At 41.0% G+C, this 23,720-nt stretch overlaps 1 long non-coding RNA gene across 2 annotated transcripts in view; it reads right to left on the bottom strand.

Moving 5' to 3' along the window:
• Positions 1-10,103: 10,103 nt before the first annotated feature.
• Positions 10,104-23,720, bottom strand: part of LOC116669013 — a 456,094-nt gene continuing 442,477 nt past the window's right edge. The window contains exons 15-18 of one of the 2 annotated variants that reach the window (XR_004326383.1): positions 22,460-22,575; positions 17,482-17,633; positions 13,722-13,829; positions 10,104-12,103 (exon numbers count right to left, since the gene is read on the bottom strand). This is a non-coding gene — a long non-coding RNA (uncharacterized LOC116669013). The remainder of the gene's footprint in view (positions 12,104-13,721; positions 13,830-17,481; positions 17,634-22,459; positions 22,576-23,720) is intronic. The other variant, XR_004326384.1, reaches the window with a different exon arrangement.

Here is a 23,720-nt window from a genome sequence, read left to right as displayed (position 1 = left end):
GTAGACTGTGAGACATTAGAAAATTAACAGAGCCAGCAAGAGGGTTTAACAGGTGTAATTTGAGTCTCTGGCCATAGAGCAGAAGGGTGATAACTGATCCACATGAAACTCAAACCCAAGACCCGTTGTCTTCAGAAACAGAATCAATAGGCAACAGTTGGTGATTGTGCAGTTCAGCTCAACTATATAAAAAACTGACACTGAGTCTGACAGAGCTTTGCAAACAAAAAGGGAAGAGGAAAGCAGTTGAGAAATACAGCTTTCAACTTTGATAGCTCCAACTGAACATGAGCCTCTCCCTCCTCATGACTCTTTTAATCACCTTCTTATCCATCCCTTCCCTATATGTGTTCTGGGCACCTCCCATCCATGGGGCGCCAAGCTAGGTACCAGATAGTCGGTGGTGAGTAGAGCAGACACAGACCTCACAGATCTTACAGTTTGGCAGGAAAGACAACCCAACAGGCAACTATTAAACATTGACACTTCCCCTTTTTTGCTTTAATCAGACATATCAAACATACTTTTTTGTCTCTGGGATGCCTGTCATTGGGTATAACCAGCCTCCATCAAGCCCTTGGCATCTGTCCCTTTCAGCATGATGCTTACTTACATTGTCTCATGGCTAGTCTGACATCAGCCGTTTGAAATTACGCATTGCTAAGTTCCCGATGTGGATCATGACTGAATCAGGGAGAGAGGAGCCAGAAGGTGTGAGAAAAGAAGTCACACATCGGGTGTGGGTTTTTCTGGGCTTACAGGTGAGCCTATTTGTTTCAGGCTATGGTGCACATTTTTAGCGTCTGCTATAAAACATCTGAGGCCTGGAGATCACAAATCAGATATGTGGCATCCAACGTTAAAAACATCTCATAATTTACCATAGTAAATCAATCAAGGTTTTTCCTAGAAATATTGGAACTGAAACAAGAATTGAGTGAAAACAGAAAAATCTCTAGAGGTTCAGTTGGCTTAAAGGTATTTCTTGAAATATTGAATCCCAGGGGCTAGAACACTGTATTAGAGAGATCCTTGAAAGATGTTTTTTTCCCATGATGGAAAAGATGACTTCCTGAAAGTAGTTTATTGCTTGGTAGAAGGGACTCATTAGTCGGATCGCAGGACAGCCAGCTCTCAGTTACCTGGGGGCCAATTACTGCAGATCTGTGCCTCTCTGATCCCTGTGTCCGTGTCACCACACCACATTCCTTTAGGGCTACCGTCGAAAGGATTGCTGAGGAAGACAGAGGACATGGAACTCCAATCAGCTAAAAACGACCAGCATATGAGCTATGCTGGCTCTTTAAATAGCTTCGTGAGAGAGTGGCTTTATCTTCCTAACGTGGTGGTCTTGCGTACTTGTGGATTTTATTTACTCCACTGTCCTTGTCCACACTGACAGCGGTAGATAATCAAAATAGGTGACCAGAATATAGTTTTCATTTGTCCCATTAGATTTGCTTATATTTTTTAGTTTTTAGCATAACCTTCCACACCCCCCCCCCCAAAAAAAGAGAGTTCTCCCTCCAAAAAAAGTTCTCAGCAAGGTAAAGTAGAAAGACTATGGGATTAGTTACCAGGAAACTAAGTACTCTTGGCTCAGAGAGGATCTAACTTCTCGATTCTGTTTCCTTATCTAAAAAATAGACACGAAATAGTGCATTTTAGTCCTGGTGATGGGGAGGAGGGTGTTACACTGATCAGCCAGAAGGGAGGTACTTTAGAGCAGTTAAAGCACCATGTAAATGGCATGTTATTTTACATTTGAGATTCTTGCCATCGTACAAACTACTCCCAAAGCAGCAGTCAGTTCTGACTGTGAGATGAGCTGAGGTGGTAGTGGGCTGGCTGTGAGCTCTTTTGGCCCATATTGGAAGGTGCATCCTGCTGACCACGGAACCCTTTCTTCACATCTGGGCCTCAGCCCCGGCCGCTCTCCTTTCTCAGGTTGGCATGTGTCTACTTGCTCTGTACCCTCATTGGCCTGACTTCCTAATTCACAGGCACTGGCATGACACTTGGGGATGATAAGATCATCTCTTCCAAGTCACAATATTCAGTGCGCACACAGCACAGTTCAGAATTTGCAATCTCAAGAATGTTTCATTAAATGTCACTGCTGTCTGGATTCCCAAACCTTAGAAGCATTTTCTTTCACAAGTGGACACTGGAGAAATTAAATCCTTGAATTCCCTTAAAATCATTCTCCTTTGATGAACAAAGACCCAAAGATATTACATCTTGCTCGGTTCTTTAAACGGCAAGGGAAAACACACACAGCCACACGCAAATCCATGTGTACTCTCACCGGAAACAGGAAGTGCTCCGTTATTAACTGAGACTGACTATGTCAGACCACTATATTAGATAAATAAATGAGTACATCAGGTATTTCTTAATGGCTCTAAATGAAGTACATTATACCTTTTAAAAACATAGAGAATGTTGGCCCAGGGGCCATAAGTACTCACCAGAGAGGCCACGCAGTATAAGGGAAAGGCTCTTGGACCAAAGGCCTAGAGACCTTTGCTACAAAGCTGTATGTGACCACGGCACATCACTCAACCCTCTGAGCCTCAGGAAATGAGGGCTGAGCTCAGTAATATTTATGAGATTCCTCTTAGCTTTATTGTTGGATGTTGATACCAAGAGCAATTCTAGTGTACTATATTGTTAGGGTTTCTCCATGCTGCTTAGGGTCTAGGATAGTGTCTTTCCTCCTCCCTCCCTTCCCTTCTCCCTCTCCCTCTTCCTCCCTGTAACAAGAATTTCTTGAGTGTCTATGATGTGCCTAGGAGTGGTAAAGCAGCTGTGACCAAGACAGACAAGGTCCCTGCCCTCGTGCAGCTTGCTTGCATCTGGGAACCCAGAGAAGGAACGATGGGTCCAGTAAAGTCTGTGATGACCCTGTGAGTCTCGGTGAGGATGGCGCCTGCTGCCTTGGACAGCGATAGACAGTCTCAGGAACAGCCAAGGTGGGCCCCTGCCAGGTCATTTATGCAGGATTTTAGCGTCTAATTTGTGTTGTCTAACAGGAGAAAGTTCATGCTTCTAAACTGGAGCCCGGAAGGCAAAGGGTAGAGCTTGCTCTGTCACCCAACTCTCCGGTCGATCCCACGGCCTCTCTTCGAATCTCTATTAGAGCGGCAGATTGAGAGATCAGGTGTCCTTCTGACCGGGTCACACAGCAATCGGAGCCACATTTCCTGTTTGTTAGGGGAGGGCACTGACCGCCCCTCCCCTCCCCCCAGCCGCAGGGCTCTCTGTGGTCACAGACAATGAGCCAGAGAGACGACCTGTATTTTCAACAACTGCAGAGTGTGAACAGTTCCTCATGAAAGGAGCCTTTGTCTCCTTTGTTGACATTCAGGAGAGGGTGAAGATAGGATGGTTCTAGACACGGTCTGGAGAAATCTCCTGGAAAATTGATGTGAAACTTGTGATAATCTCATGCCAAATGAAACTGGCCCAGATTCTTTGATTCTGATGCTGTGCAGCCCCTCCAGGAGTCATGACAATTCTGCTTATCCTCGTGAGAGGAGTTGGCGTTCTACGGTTTCGCTTGTCATGCAGAGAAAGGGATCGTCATAAATAGCAAACGGATATTTGATAGGGAGCTTGGTGTCCCTCACTTCATAATTCAGCCAGACATGCTAGTGAAGCAACACCTTCTGCGGGGACGACATGAGTTAGCAGTGTACGCAGCTCAGCACAATATTGGGATGTAACGAGCATGACTTGTAGGAATTGATAAGAGACGTAGGTTGTAGACACCTTCCTGTATCACTTGTGGCCATAAAAAAATACTTAAGTGATTTAATTTGCTGGAAATAAACATTAGGCTTTATTTTATTTGTCTGTTTGTTTTTTCACTTGAAACTACATATTTATTTCATTTTATACTACTCAGGTTCTCATACTTGAAAATATCGTTGCTTTCTCCACTTGTTACAGACCAGAAATTGATCAGTTGAGTTTGATTATTAGAGACTGGGAATTTCCCTGTTTTTAATTTGTCTTTTGAGGGGGGAGATTCTTTGGAGAGGGGAAAATTCTAAACTTTCTTCAGATGAACTCCTAATGAAATAGTTGGGAAGAACAAACCAAATAATTCCTGAAAACAGCCTTTGAATACAATTGTGGGGTTCTCACCTGATCTTTCACTGAAGTCCTAGAGCATCCGGGTAAGTATATGTGGTTAAGTCCCTTTTAATACATGAGGATATTATACCTCAGAGATATACACTGAGAATACTACTCAGTCATAAAAAATAATGAAATAATGCCAATTGTTGCAACACAGATGGACCTGGAGATTGTCATTCTAAGTGAAATAAGTCAGATAGAGAAAGAAAAATACTATATGATAGCACTCATATGTGGAATCTAAAAGAGAAAAAAGACACAAATGAGCTTATTTACAAAACAGAAAGAGACTCATGGACATAGAAAACAAACTCATGGTTACCATGGCGTAAGGAGGGAGGGAGGGATAAATTGGGAGTTTGAGATTTGCAGATACTAACTACTATATATAAAACAGATAAACAAGAAGTTTCTACTGTATAGCACAGGGAACTATATTCAATATCTTATAGTATCCTCTAATGAAAAAGAATATGAAAAGGAATATATGTATGTATGTGTATGACTGAAGCATTATGCTGCACACCAGAAATGGACACAACATTGTAAATCAACTATACTTCAAAAAAAAAGAAATATATGTATGCACATATATGTGTGTGTGAGTATGCATGTGTATTTTTAATTTTCCATTATGCAAAATTCAGTAAAACCAGGTTTTATTCCTAGATCAAATGTTCCAGGAGAATTCTAAGTGAGGTAAAAGAAGTTAATCATAAAACCATAGATTCAGCCTTAACAATTGTCTTAAATAATGACCATGTAATAACAAGAAATATAAACAACCAGAAACTATGTGCTTTTTTTCCCCTCACCAAGCACGTGTTAACCAGTAAGCTTTGAAACCGGACCTACCCAATGATGCTTTTACATCATCTTGTGTTCTAAAAAATGATCCCGAGATGCTAGATTTATAACGCTGCAGAATCCCACACTGTTGCAATGCTGTCTTCAATTCAGCCACTTCATATTGAAATTTCACACACAATAATTGGCTGACCTTCACAGCTATGGCAGAAACTAATTAAAGCTGTGAGGCTGGGCTAGCAATGCCTTCGTGTGAAATGTGAAGTTTGGTGATAATGAAATGTGGGATGCAGATGTTATTGTCTTAGACAGACCGTGCCCTTGGTTCACACTAATGAAGAACAGCAATTATTAAACAAAAAGTATTTTTTTGCCTATTAATTATTTTGTGTTGTGATCATAGAAATAGAAACACAGTGGCATCTCTCCCACCGGCTTCTCCCCAAAGTAGTTTGACGGAACTTTATACCAACTGACTTCTGTATCATTAAGCATCCAGTTTTCACCTTCTTCTACTGATCTTAGACCTTTGTGAGTCACCAGCCCAGACGTGGCTGAGTTCAGAAAGCACAGGGTAAAGGCCAAGCTAAAAATGGTCACCCAGAAAGATTTTCAGACAGCTGAAGGATTAAATAAATGAAGCTTTTTGGAAATAACGTTACACGTCAAACAGAGATGTCAGTAGAAATATGATGCCCTCCCCACCGTAGGTAAATGATAGTCAAAGGTCACTGCTGCTGCTGAGGTGACGGTAGGGAAATAAAGCAGGCCCAGCTCTGTTTCTTGGTGGTTAGGAGCTGAATTCCCATTAATAGGTTGGGGTGATTTTGCTGGACCTCCACTCGGTCAAATATCACAAATCACAGATTGGCAACAACTGCAGAAAAACACTTGAATGAAGAAAAGGCACATTGTACGGCTGTGTCTCACCTTTTCACGGGCAAATGATTGAGTCTGCTTCTTTTTATTCCTCTCCTCGTTGACTTCAGGGCCCTCAGCTCTCATTATCAAGGTAGAGACGGGAGGGACATGAGTTATGCACCAACTGGCCAATGTCCCTGCTTGCTTCCCTATTTGGGAAGGGAGCGGGAAATGACTTGCCGAAATGAAATGGAACAATTACTCGTGTAATGTCCTCTCCTCATCTGTGTCCCACAGAATCCACATCCCACGCCATTGGCATCGTAAGGCATTATCTAGGGGTGTCGGCCACTCAGACTTAGCCATGTTGAGGGTAGGAAGCGGCAGAAGCAGCAGGAGTAGGGATGGGCACCCCTGGATCACGTCACCTCAGACTGGGCAGAGGAACCAAGGTGACTGCTTGGGAGAAAGAGGATTCATGGCCAGGAAAATACTACGCAGAGGAAGACGTCCTGTAGAGGTCAGAGGAGATATCTTTGTAACACATTAGGCCCCCCCTTTTTTTTTTTCCAATGCTTTTTAAAATTGCCCTATAGTTGATTTATAATGTTGTGTTAGTTTCTGGTGTATAACATAGTGATTCAGTTTTTTTTAATGTAAATATTCTTATATATATATATATATATATATATATATATATATATATATATATATATTCTTTTTAATATTTTTTTCATTAGAGCTATTGAGTACAGTTCTCTATGCTAGGCAGTAGGACCTTGTAATTAATCTGTTTTGTATATAGTAGTTTGTATCTGCTAATCCCAAACTCCTAATTTATTCCTCCTCTCCCCTTTCCCCTTGGTAACCATAAGTTTGTTTTCTTTGTCCGTGAGTCTGTTTCTGTTTTGTAAATATGTTCATTTAATTGTTTTTTAGATTTCACGTAAAGTGATACATATGATATTTATCTTTGTCTGACTTATTTCACTTAATATATGGTAATCTCTACATCCATCCACAGGTTGCTGCAAATGGCAGTATTTATTCCTTTTAATGGCTGAGTAGTATTCCTATATCTATATATGTGAATATATAGGGTATATTATATATAATGTAATATATAAAATATGTTATACATATCGGTATTATACACACACACACACACACACACACACACACACACACACACACACCCCTACAACTTCTTTATCCAGTCATCTATTGATAGACATTTAAGTTGCTTCCATGTCTTGGCTATTGCAGGGCTCCATTTTTTTTTTTTTTTTTTTTGATGGTTGTGTCACTAGTCAATATCTTTGATATTTATAGAACAGACTATTCAATGGGACTATGACTAAATTTGAGGAGTAATTCATATAAGTAGTGATAAGATGACGTGTTGCTTCATTTTGGGGAAGGGGTGAAAATTTCACTTATATAAAGAATATCTATATATTGTTAGGTAGAAACATAGGCTTGTTTTGTTGCTGTAAAGAAGCTCAGTTGTGTGCAGAAGGGCACAGGTAGCCGCCGAGGAGCCAAAGGGGAGATTGTGCCAGTTCTTAGACTGTTGCTACTCAGTTTCAGATCTGCCCTTCATTGTCCTGATTTTGGAAATGGAACATCTCTCCTTTGCCAGCTTGCACAGTGTTAAAATAGCAGAGGGCACTGCAGGGACACTTGAAAAGGCTTTTTTGCCTGGTTCTGGTGTGTTCTTTGCTTGCTCCTGCATTGTAAGGTGGCCAGGAGCTCATAGGGCACCAAAGGTGCTGAGAACCAGTAAGTTTCATCAGCATTACCCACTGTGTAGCTTCTCCCAGAACCCAAAAGGGCAGCTTTGCAGAGAGTTCTACCAGTGCCACAAACTTCTCCATCACGTAGTGGGCAGCTATCATGTGCCCTCCAAGCGGTCTGACTCTCAGCCTTAAAGGAGGGAGGAGGGGCTTCATCGGGTCCCTGCTCAGCCTTAGAGGCAGTGGCTGCTCCCTGTATCTGCTATTTCTGTAAGTCTTACTTTACTCCTAGTAGGTAATCTCCTCTTGTGGTTAAAAATTTTTTTTCATTAAGCTTTCCTTGTTCAAATTATTGCATGGTTTCTGTCTTCTGATCTGGAACCCAATGGAGTCAATGGTCCTCCCATCTTCAACTCAACAACTTAGACAAGAAGTAAATGAATTCCTTTATTATCATGACTGATTGAGTTAAATATGAAAAGTGTGCTTGGCAAGGAAGTACTGGTAATAGCAGAAGTAGTAGAATATAGGAAAATTGAAGCAATTATCAGCTATCAGCAGAAACAGTCATTAGTTACAAAAGATTACAATCCCATGTAATTTTCAGTATAAAGAACAAAGCAAGAATGTACCCAAACCTTAACTTTACCTGGTATCAAATTAAGCGGCAATTAGAAAGGCTGAAAATCCAAAAAGGTGATAATGCAGGCACATTGTCCCACGTCAAAATTATAGAGCATCCACGTGGAGATTATAAAAGTCCTCTAAACCCTTTGGGCCCAAACATAAAACAACTGCTTTGGACTGGTCCTGGCTGACCATGGAGAAGGAAACATTAGACTGTCTTAACCTCAGGGACTTGCTTTGTCGCTATCACTTTAATCACTTTATCTCCAATTCTGGATAATTCAGAATTCTGGATAATTTCAGGCAGACTCCATAGTGTTGCTAAACTGTATAGACACTAGATCCCATCCACTGTCTCCTCTTTACAGCCTAATCATCACTTTCCTCAGCCAATGTACCATTATACACAATCTGATCAATAATGGAGTGGATGCTGTTAAATAGAGCAGTAAAGAGACCTAGCTGGGCACATTAATGAGAGAGAAAGCAGAGCAATGGAAGCCTGCCCTTCCCCAGGGAGAGAAATGGCCCCCTAGGATATCAAACCATGTTTCTCCCCAGGCTGCTCTGCACATGAACCTATCGATACCGGGAGTGGAGCTTTGTGACGGTAGAGGCTGCCCGTGGGAATGGCATCTGGGGACAGCAATCTGGGCAAAAAAAGGAGAGGGTAATAACTTGTTCAGTGAAAAATAAATGGATTCCATTGCTCCTGACCATGTGTCTTGTCTGATACCTCTGTGCTGGGAGTGCCCCTCTGGCTTAGAAAAAAATAATGTCAAACTTTGTTTCGAGCCAGAGCCCTGGGGACAGCTAAAACTGGGTTGCTGCAAAGAATTGCTTTTTAACCAGAGGCTGAGCAAAGTGCTGCTAATAAAACATCAGATGGTCTTTATGGTGGTTTCTTTCAGACTAGGCTGGCTTCTGAGTGATGGGTCTTTGACATCTGTCTGTTTTTAGCAAATTTTAACTGTGAGGTCCTGTTTGTGTTGGAATCTGATTTGCCCCCATGGAGCACATGTTACTTTAAGTTGGGAATAAAGAATGACCGTGACTGTGAAGTTGGTCCTTATGAGCGTCACTAGGTCACCCAAGGAGGCCAGCATGTACTCCTATGTACTAGTGCTAGGAGCTTGAGTAAATTGCTACCCTACCCAACTAGTGTCATAAAGGGCATTGCTGGGTGTCTCCCTAAATCAGTAGCTCCTAACGAGGGTTTCTTTGGGGATGTGCATTGCCTCTGGCAATTTGGGCTGAGTAGGTCCTGGGTAGGGAGTCGGCATCTGTATTTTGAACCAGTGTCCCAATAGGTTTTGATGCAGCAGCTCCACAGACTCTTATTTAGTAACCACTACACTTAATGATATAGATTTTTCAAAGACCAAGGTGACCTGATGGGATAAAAAGTTGAAAGTAGACAAATTGGTGCTCTTGGGAACTTCCTACAAATTAAAAGGAGACCTGGCCATTTGGGGAGGTCTGTAATTAAGCTAGAAAAATAAAGATGGAAGAGTTTAGACTGGATGTGGTAAGGGCAGCAGAGTTTTTGCATATCATCTGGCACAGTATGAGTTTGGTATTCCCGGCATCACCTTACAAATCTTCAGGGGATACACTCTCATTGTGTCCTCTGTCAATGACATTCTTTTGAGCACATTTGGATGCTGTGTTCAATAAACAGTAAATCAGAAGCATCATCGATATGGTTCAATTCACATACTTCGTCATCATGGCTTCCAGGTTATGGAGAGGTGAGCACTGTTGACCAAAAAGGATCTGTCACTACAAAGGGATAAGTGGCAAAGGTGCCAAGGTTGATGAGGAATTGAGAGAACGTTCTGTCTGTATCACTCTGTAGTTTGAAGCATGAGAGACAATTTGCTATCTTTAGTTCCAAATCAAGAAGAATCTGCTTATGGAGTGTTCTTGGAGAATATCCTTTATTTCCCCATAGTGGGGATTCATTTATGCTAATTTATTCACACTCTTTTGTTAAGAACCCATGAAAAAAAATAGTGCAAAGTTGAGAGACAGATGATGGATGTCAGCCCATAGCCAGGTAAAAGGACAAAGAGTACTGGTCCACAGTAATCATACACATGATGTTGATACCTTAGCACTGCTCCCACACAACCAATGTATAATAGAGTCATGTTCATACACACAAAGTATTTGTTGGCCCATTCTAAGGATAATGCATGTTCCATGCAGACTCACATGAAAATATGAATTATACCCACAATACACATCAAGGATCTGAGCAACACTTTTGTAGTTACGTATCCCACATCGTTAGTCAATCGTTGGCAGTTAAACATCTCATACCAAGCTGATTTGGTTTCTTTAGTCATGTTCATTGAAACATGGGTCAAAGGTTACCTCCTTAGTTATTCAGTTGAACCACAGTGTATTATTGCTGGTTAACATGTGTGTGTTTGGATACATCTCAGGCCAAATATAGTTTCCAAGCAAAAACAAGCCAAACAAGTCAAAACCTGATATATTGTATCTCCTTGATTCAATGTGATCATTTAAAAGATAAGTCTGTTTTGCTTTGTTTCATTTTTTTCATCCTCAAATATTTTTTAAGGAAAAAAAACTTCAAACATTAAAAGCACACATTGTTTGTAAGACACATCCTGCTTTTAGGAATGTTAAAATGTTGAAAGACAAACAAACTCCCCAAAATTAGAGCTCTTAGAAGAAAATGCAAGCTATTAGTTGGGGGAGGGGGGTTCTTGCTATGCTTTGACAATGTATCATAAAGAGAACTAGGATGTCTTGGGGTAGAAGATGTTCATGAAATTCAAGAGATTCTAATAATTCAGCATCAATATATATTCAATTTTTAAAAGAAGAAAATACAGGTAATGGTTTAGAATACAGACATCAAAAGGAGGTCTTACCTTGACCTCACACATCTTCACTGAAGACTAAATATTTTGGGGGCAAATTTGCAGGACATGTGGATGTGCCTAGAAGAGTCTGTGCATGAGGGATAGAAGCATCTGTTAGGAAAAACTGAATGGTAAGGCATGGAAGTTTGACCCAATGGCACCAGGCTTGGGAGAGCAAGGATGGTCACCAGACCATCCCACATGGATTTATACTTATGTTCTAGGCAGAGGGGATTGTGAGCAAATAAAAACAAAACGAAATTCAGAAGGATCTGTTTTTTGGCAAATCTATGGAGATACAGCTTATGTAAGAGCACATAACACAAAAGAGCTAGAAGCTCTGACAAGGTTAAAACACATTCAAGTGCAAATACTAGCACTTAAGCAAGAGTAGACTAACCTGCAGCTCAAATAAAGAAAAACCTGGGAGGCTCTCATGCATTATTGGTGTCATGGGCAGCAAAGACAGGGACATAGTTGTGATACCGACTTCAGTTCTTGGGTTCTTTAATCAATATAAATTGATAAGAGACAAGATGAGAAATTCAAGGAGGGCTATATTGGAACTCATGCTGGGGTTGGGGTGAGGGGTGAGGATGGGGGCAGATCGGTGGGTGGGGCAGAAGGGGTGGTTTGGGTGGTGTGCCCACCCTTGGTGGTGCCATGTGCCCAGATTATGTGCAGTAGTACCCTGCTTTTGCTCCTGGCACCTCCAAAGTGACAGTTGCGTTTTGGTCTTTTTGTATCTTATTGTTCATAACTGCCACAACTGCACACGTGTGCGGTGATTTTTAGTCCCTTATAGTTTCTTTGTATTTTATTGCTTGAGGAGATATTTGTCCAGGTACAGGCATTCTGTAAAGGGTCCTAAGTCCTTGGTCCCAGGTCCCAGGTCCCAGCCCGTTTCAGTTGGAGGGCATCCATGGCATTATACTGGCATCACAAACCTTCAGTGGGCACTGCTGGTGGAGGCTTAACAGCAATCGCATCCTCCATGAAAGCAGCTGAAGGAGACATTTTCAGAGTGATCTGAAACAGCAGAGGAGAAAAATGTTGCAAGCCACATTATATCCAAGAGTTGATGGAAGACACCCTTAGGAGCTTGCCCAAAGCTGTGTGTGTGGCAGAGAAAGAGTGGATGAGAAATGTGACTTTAACATACACCTGATTTCTTTCACTGCTAGGTGGGAACAGAACCCACAAAAAAACATTTTGTTGCAGTTTTCAACTTTAACAATTTGATCTAGTAAGGGAAACCCAGGTTATACTTGTAAGAGTGTATGAAAGACATATTGCATGTTCTAAATGAACTTCCATTTTAATAGCACACATTAAATAATTCCATGTAATCAGTGCTCTATATTTTAAAATAATCATACAGAATACAATAAATTATTAAGCTATTAAGCATAGATGATTTAATCTTGAGAATTATAGAAATATATTATTTTCCTATTGTCTGTTCCTATTATCAATCAAGCAAATTAAGTTAGTGAAGTGGTTCCAATAGAATGTGGTGATTTATTACATACACCAGTGTTAAAAATTACAAAGTTCAACTCTCTGTGGTAACTGTATTCCCAAATTTAAACATCTAGATGTTTAGAAGCCTAAAAGACTAACTATCCAAATAAAGAGTTCACTGCTTAGTAGGATTTTTTAAATAGCTCTCTTTGTGATGATTCAAAATATATTGCAATAAAATGATTCTAAAATTTAAAAATTCTGTTTATTCCCACATGGGTTCATGCACTGTGCATTGCTTTCCTGTCAATGAGGTGCAGTACTAACAATTCACCTCTTGATAGATGTCTTGTGTCTCAGGCTGTTCTCCTCTCCCTTTCCCTGTGGCATTTATGGTAACAGAATAACCAGCTGACAAGAAAAATCAAAGAAATATAAACAAGCACATGTGTTTATTTTATAGGCGCCATTTTTTATTTAGATTCTCAAATGAAATTTAAAGGAAGACACACGGTAAGACCGCAATAGGGATAGCTTACAAATTTTTTCAGCAGTTGCATGAGATCTGCATCAACTCCTCCTGCCCTTCTAGTCTTGAAAACTCCAACCCTACTTGTGTGTTACACGGAGCATCAGGTCAAAGCGTATTGCCACGATGGACAAGAAAAGGAAAAAAGAAACTCATGTTTACTCATTCTTAATGGTTTTAATTTTTTTAGGACTAATTTGTGTTAGCCCGTGCATCACCCTGTGAAATTCTTAGACCTACGAATGAGTCAGTGAAGATGGAAATGGTATGTGTGTTAATGTCACTCTGGGGAGTTCCCCACTGGCTAACACAGAGACACAACAGGTGTTTGTTTTACGTGTGATTGTGGTTAAGTAAACACAATGCCACAAAACCTCTAATTTTGTATGAACCCCAAAGGTGCAAGAAGCTGTGTTTATTAAACCTATTGTGAAGAAACAAGGTTATGTAAAAATTGCTATTCAAAAATGGAAATGCTTTTACAACAGAAGGAAATACAGGGGAGATATTTTTCTGAAAATTATTTGGAAGGACTTTTCTTCACAGTCCTTGACTTGGAGTACCAGAGGATCCAAAAAGTCCATTTTCATTATAACTCTCAGATTCTGTCATCCCTTCAAAAAATTATTATTATTAGAATACCAGTCCACTGACCTTCAACTTCCGCTGAGTCTAATCTGTGCATTTTGGTCATGCCTAGGAGGCAACTGAAGTAAAAGCTTGAGGGTTTAAGAAGTGAAGCTTGAAAAAGTTTCTTCCTCCCTGTAAATTAGAAAATAGAAGTTATGTCTTTCCAAGTATTCCAGTTTATTAAATAACTAAACACACGCTTTGTTTCTAACCAGGGTCCCCACTCAGCCCAGAATGGTTCTGTCTGCAAGGGATGTTTCCACTCAGAGGTCAGTGGGGACTTCCATTGAATCAGAGGGTCTGGTTAGATTGAGTAACTCCACTGAGAAATAGGCACAGTGCGATCCAGGCTTAGAAATGTCCTCATTAAACAGGACTTCGGAAGCTTGCAAATGTTGCCAAATTGAATTTAATGTTGACTACTTTAGGAATGTTGCCAAAACTGAGGGCTGGCCAAGTTACAGCGAAAAAGCCCAGAAAGAAAATGGAAGATGTTGAGGCTGTTGGTTTGCAGAGTTATTTTTCAAAACATTACCATCCATCTTTGTGTGAGCTTTGTGTGTCCACTGAACAGACGCGTGAATGCCAGCGCCCATGCCTTCATCTACGCAGAGAAGGCGTTTCAGTGACGCCACCATGTTTGTGTAAGGAACAGCCGGGAACCTTGCGTGGGCCCTGTTCTTGGGGTCCCTAATCTGCCAATTACCTCACTTGGCTTCGCAGGTTCAAATACTCCACAGCTGAAATTCGCAGGCCCTTTTTCTTCAAGCACATTGACAGTCGGAAAGTCAAGTAACGGCATCTTCAGAAAGCTCTATTGTGAGGCTGAATTTGGGTAACTGACACCCATAACATAACAGCATTAAATCACCCATATTTTTAGAGTGGATAAGCTAGTCTGCTTGTAAATATGTTCAAGGATAGCAGAGAGGTGGCAGAAGAATTATGCTACAACTTTACCAACTAATAAATCTTTATTTAAGCAGGGGACCTCTAAAATTTAATTAGGCATATGAAAGCAGAGATCACTCTGAGGGTAGAAATCTGCTGATTCTCACAAGGAAAGACACCTGCTTCATGGAAAAACTGCCAGTTAAAATTTACTCTTCTGTTACTTTGTCAATAGAAGGGCTTTCTGGTAGAAGAGCAAATACCTAATTTAAAAAAAAAAAAAAAAAAAAAAAGGGCAGGGGCAGACAGGACGCATTCTTGGCACAGCCTAGAGGGGCGAAGGAAAGGTTGTGTTCATTGTGAACTGTGTGTGTGTGGTTTAGCTAATTCTCGTAGATGCCCCTCCTTTCTTTTCCTGTCTTCCTTCTTCCTGGGTCATGGAGGGGTAGTCAAGGATCAATGGCAGATTTGGTAGGACCCAAGAGGAAAGACTGGCGGTCATGTTGTCATCTGAGACCATCCAATGCAGTGCTGCCTCAGCGCTCCCCACCCAGAAACCTGTCCTTCTAAGCTCACATCGCAAAGGACGGCTACACTCAGGTAATCCTCCTCTTTCCCAAATTGAAAACTTCTGTATCTAAATTACAATCACAGTAAGTGAGATAAGTCAGACAGAGAAGGACAAACAGATGATGTCACGTATACGTGGAATCTAAAAAAATGACACCAATGAACTTATTTACAAAACAGAAGAAGACTCACAGACATAGAAAACAAACTTATGGTTAACGGTTGGGGAAGGGAGGGGAGGAATAAATTAAAAGTTTGGGATTTGCAGATGCAAACTACTGTATATAAAGTAGATAAACAGCAAGGTCCTACAGTATAGCACAGGGAAGTCTATCCAATATATTTTAATAACCTATAATGAAAAAGAATCTGAAAAAGAATATATATATGAGAATATATAGATGTAAAACTGAATCACTATGCTGTACACCAGAAACTAACACAACATTGTAAATCAACTATACTTCAATAAAAAACAAAACAAAAACCAATTAGCCCTTGAGCCCTTTAATGGATTATAACGTCTCAGTACCTAGCAAGGCTCCTTTTTAAAACGCAGAGACCACTGGGGCTGGTTTAATTCTAATTCCAGATTCTCTAACTTGAGGTTGTGTCTTTCCTTGATTTCCCTTTTGAGAGAAGGGCTTCCGTCAGTACAGCAGAAAATGATGTCCTTGGGAAGGAAAACAACACGCTTTAAACATTTCTTATGGTCTTGGAGCAAATTTTCTCCTTCTGTCACTACAGCATCTGGTAGACATTGTGGAGGAAGACAGTTAAATTAGGGCTTCTACTCGCAGGGAATACGACCTAGTTCGGGTGATGAGACGTGAACACTTGAAGCAGGCGGCAGCATTTCAATCGTAGAAGGTACAGCCCGCAGCGGTGCGTACATACGCACCACAGCACTCAGATAAATAATTCTTCAGTTTTTTTTTTTTCTTTTCCCTATGGGCCAACCTCTGTCCTTGAGCCAACAAGGCTATTTTGGTTCTTGTTTGTTTTTCATTTCTTGGGAGTCCTTCATCCAAGAACAGGATAATATATTTTCACAAAATTAGCTATAGGAACACGACCTTTGTTTTTAACGTCTGCTGCTTTGAGATACACAAATGAAGCCGAATGAATATCATGAAAACAAAACTGGGTGACGAGAGGATGTTTTCGTTTTTTGTTATTTTTTTTTCCTGCGACCATTTGATACATCCTGAAGACGTTTTGCTGCTTGCATGGTATTTCTTCTGAGTCATTTATTTTCCACTAAGAAGGTAACATTGGTGACTTACTTCAAATGTCAACAAGCATCATTAATAATGAATTCAGATCCGAGCTCATATTGCCCAATTAAATAGTTCTTTCATCAGATCAAATGGCATTCAGGCCTTTTTGTGCACTTTTCTTGACGCTATTTTAAAAGTCATCCTCGTGTTGTTTTTTAAATAAATGAAGTAGACGCTCTCTTTTGTGATAGACTTTAATGCTAGCTTTAAATGGCAACATGATGCAATTTAAAGAAAATAGAAGTGGCTGTGATGTAAGGAGAAATGCAATTAGTTATCCTTCCTGGGATTCTGGAAGTGGGTAAATCCTATGCTAGGTGCCCACTTCAAGCGTTCAGAGATCTGGGGGGCTGCATCTAAAAGGCAGTGCTCAGCGGACTGGGGATTGGGTACCTGGCTTGGCCTTGTTGCTATGCGCTGACTGGTGGACATGAGTTAGTTTCCTGGATCTTACCTCTTCAGCCCAAAATATTTGAGGTGTAGACAAGATGGCCTCTGAGCTTCCTTTCAGCTCAAAAATTCTATGAGCTAGCCCAACTCCCTCTAAAGGCTCATACAAACTTTGAGTCTTATTTCCATTAATGTGAGAAACTGAAAATTCTGTTAGAATACAAAAATGTTTTGGTCTTCCCAGAACTTATGTTAAGCTGTTCGAGACCTAGCTATAGACTTGTAGGCTAATTGGGGAATGACAAAGATTTATTAGGAACATTTGGGGGTTTCCGAATCATTGCACAGAGCAGAACAATACTTTTATAGAGAGTTTCTCTTCAGGGTGCTCCTTGACGAGGAGAGCGCGCGTCATGGTTTCGTGGCCAGTCCTGATTGCCTCGTCAGTTCAGGGTTTTGTGGAGTACTTTTTATATTCTGTGTGTTCTGATCCATGGTTTCCTCAAGTGTGAAATGAACAATGCCTATTTCAGAGGGTTATTCTGAAAAGGGACCCTATAGTGAAAATTATCTTGTCTATCAGAGATATATTGATATGTAACAAATCATGCCAAGCCTTAGTAACTTACCAAAACCACCATGTTATTACTCACGTGGCCTGGGAATTTGGAGAGACCTCACAGGGGTCTGCTCATCTCTGCTCTACGTGGTGTTGGCCACTGGCTCAGTGCTTGTCCATGTGGCGTCTCTTCCTCTCCCCATGTGGCTTCTCTACCCGATGGGATAGGCTGGACTTCTCAGCATGCTAGCAGGATTCCAAGAATGAAAGCCGGTCTTGGTATGAGAGTCCCAGAAAGCCATTTCCGCTGCTTTCTATTGGTCAAAGGAAGTAACCAGTGCAACCCAGATTCAAAGACTGGGGAACAGACTCCACCTCTTGATGGGAGGAACAGCAAAATGACTTTGCATTTGGCATGGACACAGGAAGGCTGGATTCACTGGGGGCCATTTTAAACCATCAGCCACACCTCAGATAAGGCGAGGCACGTAGTGGGCACTAGATGAATGTATTACATCCTACCTGTGGCAATTTCATCAGCATTCAACCTTGTTAGATAGGCAGCACATATTAACTCTGTGAGTTGAGGAAACTCAGAAGAAATGGTGTGTCAGCTGCCCGAATTCATACAGTCAATAAGTGATAACTTAGGACTTGAACAGAGTTTTTCTGGCTCCAAGTTCTCTATTCTTTCTACTATAAATAATTCCTGGTAGATTGGAAAGAAAATGAAACATGGAAGGTGGAAATGCCATGGCCAGGAAGTCTTCCATGGCTTTGCTATTTTAGAAAATATTTTAGAAAATGCACTTTTTGGGAGCCAAAGGTTGGTTGGAAACAATGAAAGAAGAATCTTTACTGTGTTTCTTAGATATCCTTCTCCAAAATTTAATTACACCCGGGGCAACTTTATAACTGAGCTTTAGACATACATTTATCAGTAAATGAGTTCTTGGAAATATATCCAAACTTTCACATCGCTTCAGCTTCAACTAAGAAGTAGTCTTCATAGACAGAGAAAAGAGGTAAAGATATTAGAGTTGAGTCAGACATGATCTGATATCTCTGCCTGTAGTGGTCTCCTGAATTCAATTTCTGTTCATTCTTTTCCTCCTTCAAGTTTGGTATCAAAACTATGACTACCTTCAGCAAGAATGCAGAATAAAAACCAAAGGAAAAATATTTTAAAAATATTTTCTACAATAGAGAGTATTCATTATAGTGCAAGCCATTATATCATGTTTATATAATACTTAACATCAATTCCGGGAACCCTTTATGTAAAAAGTGCCATACAAAGGTTTTTATTCTTGCGTGACAGTTGTTATTATTGTCATTATTTTGATTGAGTCCCTTGTTGAACTCTGAATTCTATTTGAACCTGAAACGGTAATCAAAACTGTGGGCTATTGGATAATCCCCGTGAATATGACTGCAAAGTTTTCATGAGAGCCCTACAGACTGAACCCACTGAATTTAGAATAGTTCTCATTCCAGGAAAAAGAAGCAGATGTCCCAAACCAAACACACCTCGGTTTAATATACTTTTACATTGGCTTTAATGGACAGATGTTTTGACTATGACATGGCAAGACAAGGATTTGAAATGGTGGATTGGAAAGATTTTGTTCATAAAAGTAATTGCTCTTACATTACAAAGTGAAAGATTTACATGTGGAAAATGTCAGCCTGTTGCAGCATCTCATGACGGATTGTGTTACCTCCAGCCATGGAGTTCACTAGAAATAACCAACTTACATCTGAGGGGCCCTTTTAATAGGCATCACATAGAGAATGGCAGGGATGGGGAGCCTCAAATCGAGAGTCATTCTAGTTATGCAGTTGATCCTTGATTATACACTTTCGGGATTATCTGGGACTTTTTTTTCCCCCCATCAGAATTTGGCTTCTGCCTATATTGCTTTACGAGCTAAAAGCAATGCTGACATGCCAGGCACTATCCGAAGAGCTTTACACGTATTAATTACCTACTTTATCCTCATAAGAACTCCTAAGAACAGGTAAAAAAAAAAAAAAAACAAGATGTACGGAGAAGTCCTGTAACTTGCTCAAGGCCACGCTGCTAGTAAATGACAAAGACAGACTACCTCGGTCTAGCTTGAGACTACGTCCTTAACTCACACTATGTTCTCTGCTCTTATTCAACAAGTGGTGGGAGTTCTGTCTAACTATTTGCATGGCTCAGAAGTTTCTAAAGAGAGGCTGACTTGGGTAAGTGAATCTATCGCCCCAGAACTTCACGTGCTACTATCTCACTTATGTGGAAGTCACTCACCAGCAAACTCATTCCAAAATTGAGAAGTCAGAAGAGTCTTCGAGCCCAGGATAGTCACAAAGCCCTTACACCGATTCCCAGCACTGTACCCCTTGGGCTCACCTTCCTAATGCTTATTTTGACAAATAAGAGATGAGAAGGAAAGGGACAGAAAAATGTTAGAAAATATAAACCTATTTGTCCTACTTTATGGCATAATTTAAAAACTTACAACGATGGCTCTGAATTGTTCGCAAAAGGTTGACTAATGTTCACTCTCCTTTAGAAGGCAGGGGGGATTGACAATGTATGCTAAAAGGTCTTTCCTCAGAAATTTTCAAATTTTTAGGCTTTGTTCTGCATTCTCTATAATGAGAGATCTTATTCGTAGGATACCTCATTCCCGGCCATGCCAACCGACTAAGTAAAAGACGCATCACTGTGGAAAGAACGCTGGGTGAGTTGGAGGCACTCTCCCACTAGCTTGCTGATAAATGATCTGGGCAGGTCATTCATCCTCTCTGTGCCTCAAATTGCTTATATGCCTCCCTCAAAGAGTTATTGTAAGGATTAAATGAAATAATGTATGAGAAAGTGCCTAGTACGGAGCGTGTTCTCAATAAATATTTGTTAGAGAAAAAAGTAGCATTGCATTCCAACGTCAAAGATAAATTATTTTTGAGTTATGCTTTGGATATTGCTTGTGTAATAACACCTATGCAGAAATATGGACAGAGGAACAGAGTGATTGTCTTGATTCTTCAATAATTACATTATGTTCTTTCTGATTTATCCAACCTTTTTTTTTTTTTTTTGTCTTTCATCTACTTTGAAGAATATAACTATTCAAGGACAGAATTCTTCTTTTTGATAAAACCCAGATGCATTAGGGCAAGATGCATTTCCTGCAGAGGCTCATTCAGGGACCAACTGGTGTCCAAGAACTCTCTCCTCTTGTAATTCCACCACACCTCCATTTTGGTTTCTCTTGGCAAGTAGGGATGGAGCACGGACCTTTGCTCGCATGGATACTTGTGACAAGAGAATGACCGAGAAAGAAGTAATGTTGGATAAATCAAAAATAACATCATGTTTACCTCGTAAGGTTATTAAGAGCATCAAAGGAGATGATACACATAAAATTATTTAGAATTGTAATCTTTATCGACCTGATACAGAATAATCACTCAAATAATGTTTTCTATTCTTTAATTCATTCAGCTTTTTGAAAATAGCTTTACTGAGGTATAATTGCTATGCAAAAAATTATACATATTTAATATACACATTTTGATGAGTTTGGGCATACGTGTGCACCCATGATACCACCACCACAGTCAAGGTGATAGTCCATGACTCAGGTGTCATCTCCCTATTGAAGCTGTATAAATGTTTTCTTGTCCCATTAATTTTTCTCTTCTTTGAAGTCCTTCATTTTTGACCATCATTATTGCACTATTTAACTTTTGTTTATATTCCATGGTATATTACTAGTTTAATATGGTTTTTCAAATCATATAACAGACTTTGGGTCAAAGGCAATATCGTTCACTTGTTTTGTATCCTTCACAGTTCCGTGTACAATACTGAACACAAGACAGACCCTTAGGAGTCTCTTTGGTGTTTGATTAATTAATCGGAAAGAAGTATTTAAGAACAAATAGGGCTGATCTGACTTGGAAGTTCAAGAAAAATGGAAAGAGGAAATGACTCAAATAAGAAAGGGGTTGGAACCACCAGGAAGCAAGGGTTGGAGAAGGAAAATCACTCAATGTGCTGATGACTGAATGTCAAAATCTGGCAGAATTTGATGGAAAGGCTGACATGCTTCTCCAGCTGAGTGAGGGGGGCAGAATTACTTGAATCCCCGGTAAGTAAGAGTCTCCTACACCTGGGATAGGCTTGTCTCTGCTCGGTGTCCGCCCCCCACCTGCACCCCCTGCCCCCTTGGTAAACTCTCAGAACAGGACTATTGTAAGACTGCATCCTGAGAACAGTGATTGACGCAGAGATCATCAAGACAAAACAGCATCAGAGTGTGGGGATTTTGCAAAGGCAGTCACTTGTGTCGCTGTGCACTGCATTCTCACTCTCCCGCTAACGGGAAAGTGAAATCTCAAGTCAGCGCTTTCCATCATGGCCAACCCATTTCTTCTCTCATTTGCTTAAGGCATCAGACAGAGCAGACTTCAGCTGGAAATCATGTCGGGCAGATTCTAGGCCACAGCACTGGACCAAAACAAGTGGATGATTGAGCAAAAGCCTAATTTGTTTACCCCCTGCTGGCAGAGAGCAATGTTCATGTTTGCTTCTGAGGCAGCAGTGTGATGTGGCGTTCAAGACTTCTGAAACTTTGCACGTATAAAGTGATATCATCCGGTATTTTTCTTTCTCTTTCTGGTTTACTTCACTTAGTTCAGGATTGGCAGATACACATTACTGTTTATAAAGTAGATAAACAACAGGGACCTACCGTACAGCACAGGGAACTCTATTCAATACCTTAGAATAACCTATAATGGAAAAGAATATGAAAAGGAATATATATATATATATATATATATATATATATATATATATATATGTATGTATGTATAACTGAAACATTATGCTGTACACCAGAAATTAACACAACATTGTAAAATAAAATAAAATAAAATAGTTCTAAAAAAAGAGTTGTGACATATTAACACACCATGCGGGCTCCGAAGCCCATCCATCCCTCATTCTTTCGTTGGTGAATATATTGGGGATTTCACTTCACACCATTAAATGCAAAAAGGGAGGCAGCTCTGACCTTGTATCTTTACCCGAGCATTCCTCGTAAACAGAAGTGGCCTCTCTGGCAGGCTAGTGGCTCTGTCTAAAGCCCCTGTTTACTTAATCCGAACGTCTGTTTCTTTCCTGCTCGGGCTGCAAGCGAAATGAAATGGAAAAGTGTGTCAGAATTAGAACTATATGAGTCTGAAAAAGACATTTGGGTGACTGAGTCGCTAAAAGCACCCTCTGTTTACATGTTTTCGCAGTTTGTTACGGCAGCTGTGTTACAGCTTATAACAACTAATCTCTTTTTATTTGTATCTTACTTTATTTTGTATTAAGGGTTCTTTTAAGCCATGTCTTCCAAATGTGTCTGAGGTTTCAGAACTATCTTAGGAGCGTACGCACGTGAGAGTGAAGGCGGTGGACCTCCTCCAATCTGGATTTTGTTAAGAGCATCTTTAAGGAGAGTCTGTAGGACAATCAAAACGTGTTCATCTGTATCTGAAAACTTGATCCAGTTAAAAACTGGTTTCCCGTCCACTTGTGTTTTGCCCAAGTTTCCAGCGACTCGGAGCTGGGTTTACTGGAGGGGCGCACGAAGGAGGTGGTGGGGAGGAGAGGGCCTGGAAGTTAGGCTAGATTTTAGGGCTCTGGGCTGATGTCCTCTTAACATAACCCACGTTCCGCTCCAGGGGGAAGTGATGCACTGAGGGCTGGAAATGGGGCTTGAGCAAGTAGACTTTTCATGCTCAGCAAAGCCTAACGTCATTTCACCATGCCATCTGAGTTATGTGTGTGCTTTTCATAAATCGATCCTCACCAAAAAAATAAATAGATTTGTTCTGCTCAAACTGGCAGAGGGCTTGGGGAGGGGAAAAAAAAAAGCCTTTAACACCTCTTGGGGGTTGGAAGGTAACTTCACTCGCCAGCTTCATGTCGGGAACGTGGATAACAATCGGACGGGAGGCCAGCGGGTCCTGTCCCGGCCTCGGGAGGAGCCTGGGCCCCGAGCACAGGGATGTGGGTCTGAAGGCCGAGCTTCCCGCCCAGCAGGGGGTAGCCACGCGCCGGGAACTGGGAAGGGATTCCACTCACAGGATCCTCGCCTCCGCGCCAGCAGCCCAGCTCTCGGCTTCTAGAAGCTGGCCTTCCTTGTCAGGGCTTCGATTATTCACTCCAACAGGAGCCACGCACCTGAGGCCTTCGCCTGAGAGCTGGGGCCTCGGGGACGATCCTGTTACAGAGGATCCCAGTGAAGGGGTGCGGGCCAGCACGCATCTGCCCAAGGCTCGGGG

This window comes from Camelus ferus, chromosome 15, assembly GCF_009834535.1.
Source record: "Camelus ferus isolate YT-003-E chromosome 15, BCGSAC_Cfer_1.0, whole genome shotgun sequence".
Taxonomy (NCBI): domain Eukaryota; kingdom Metazoa; phylum Chordata; class Mammalia; order Artiodactyla; family Camelidae; genus Camelus; species Camelus ferus.
This window is presented reverse-complemented; position numbering and strand designations above follow the sequence as displayed.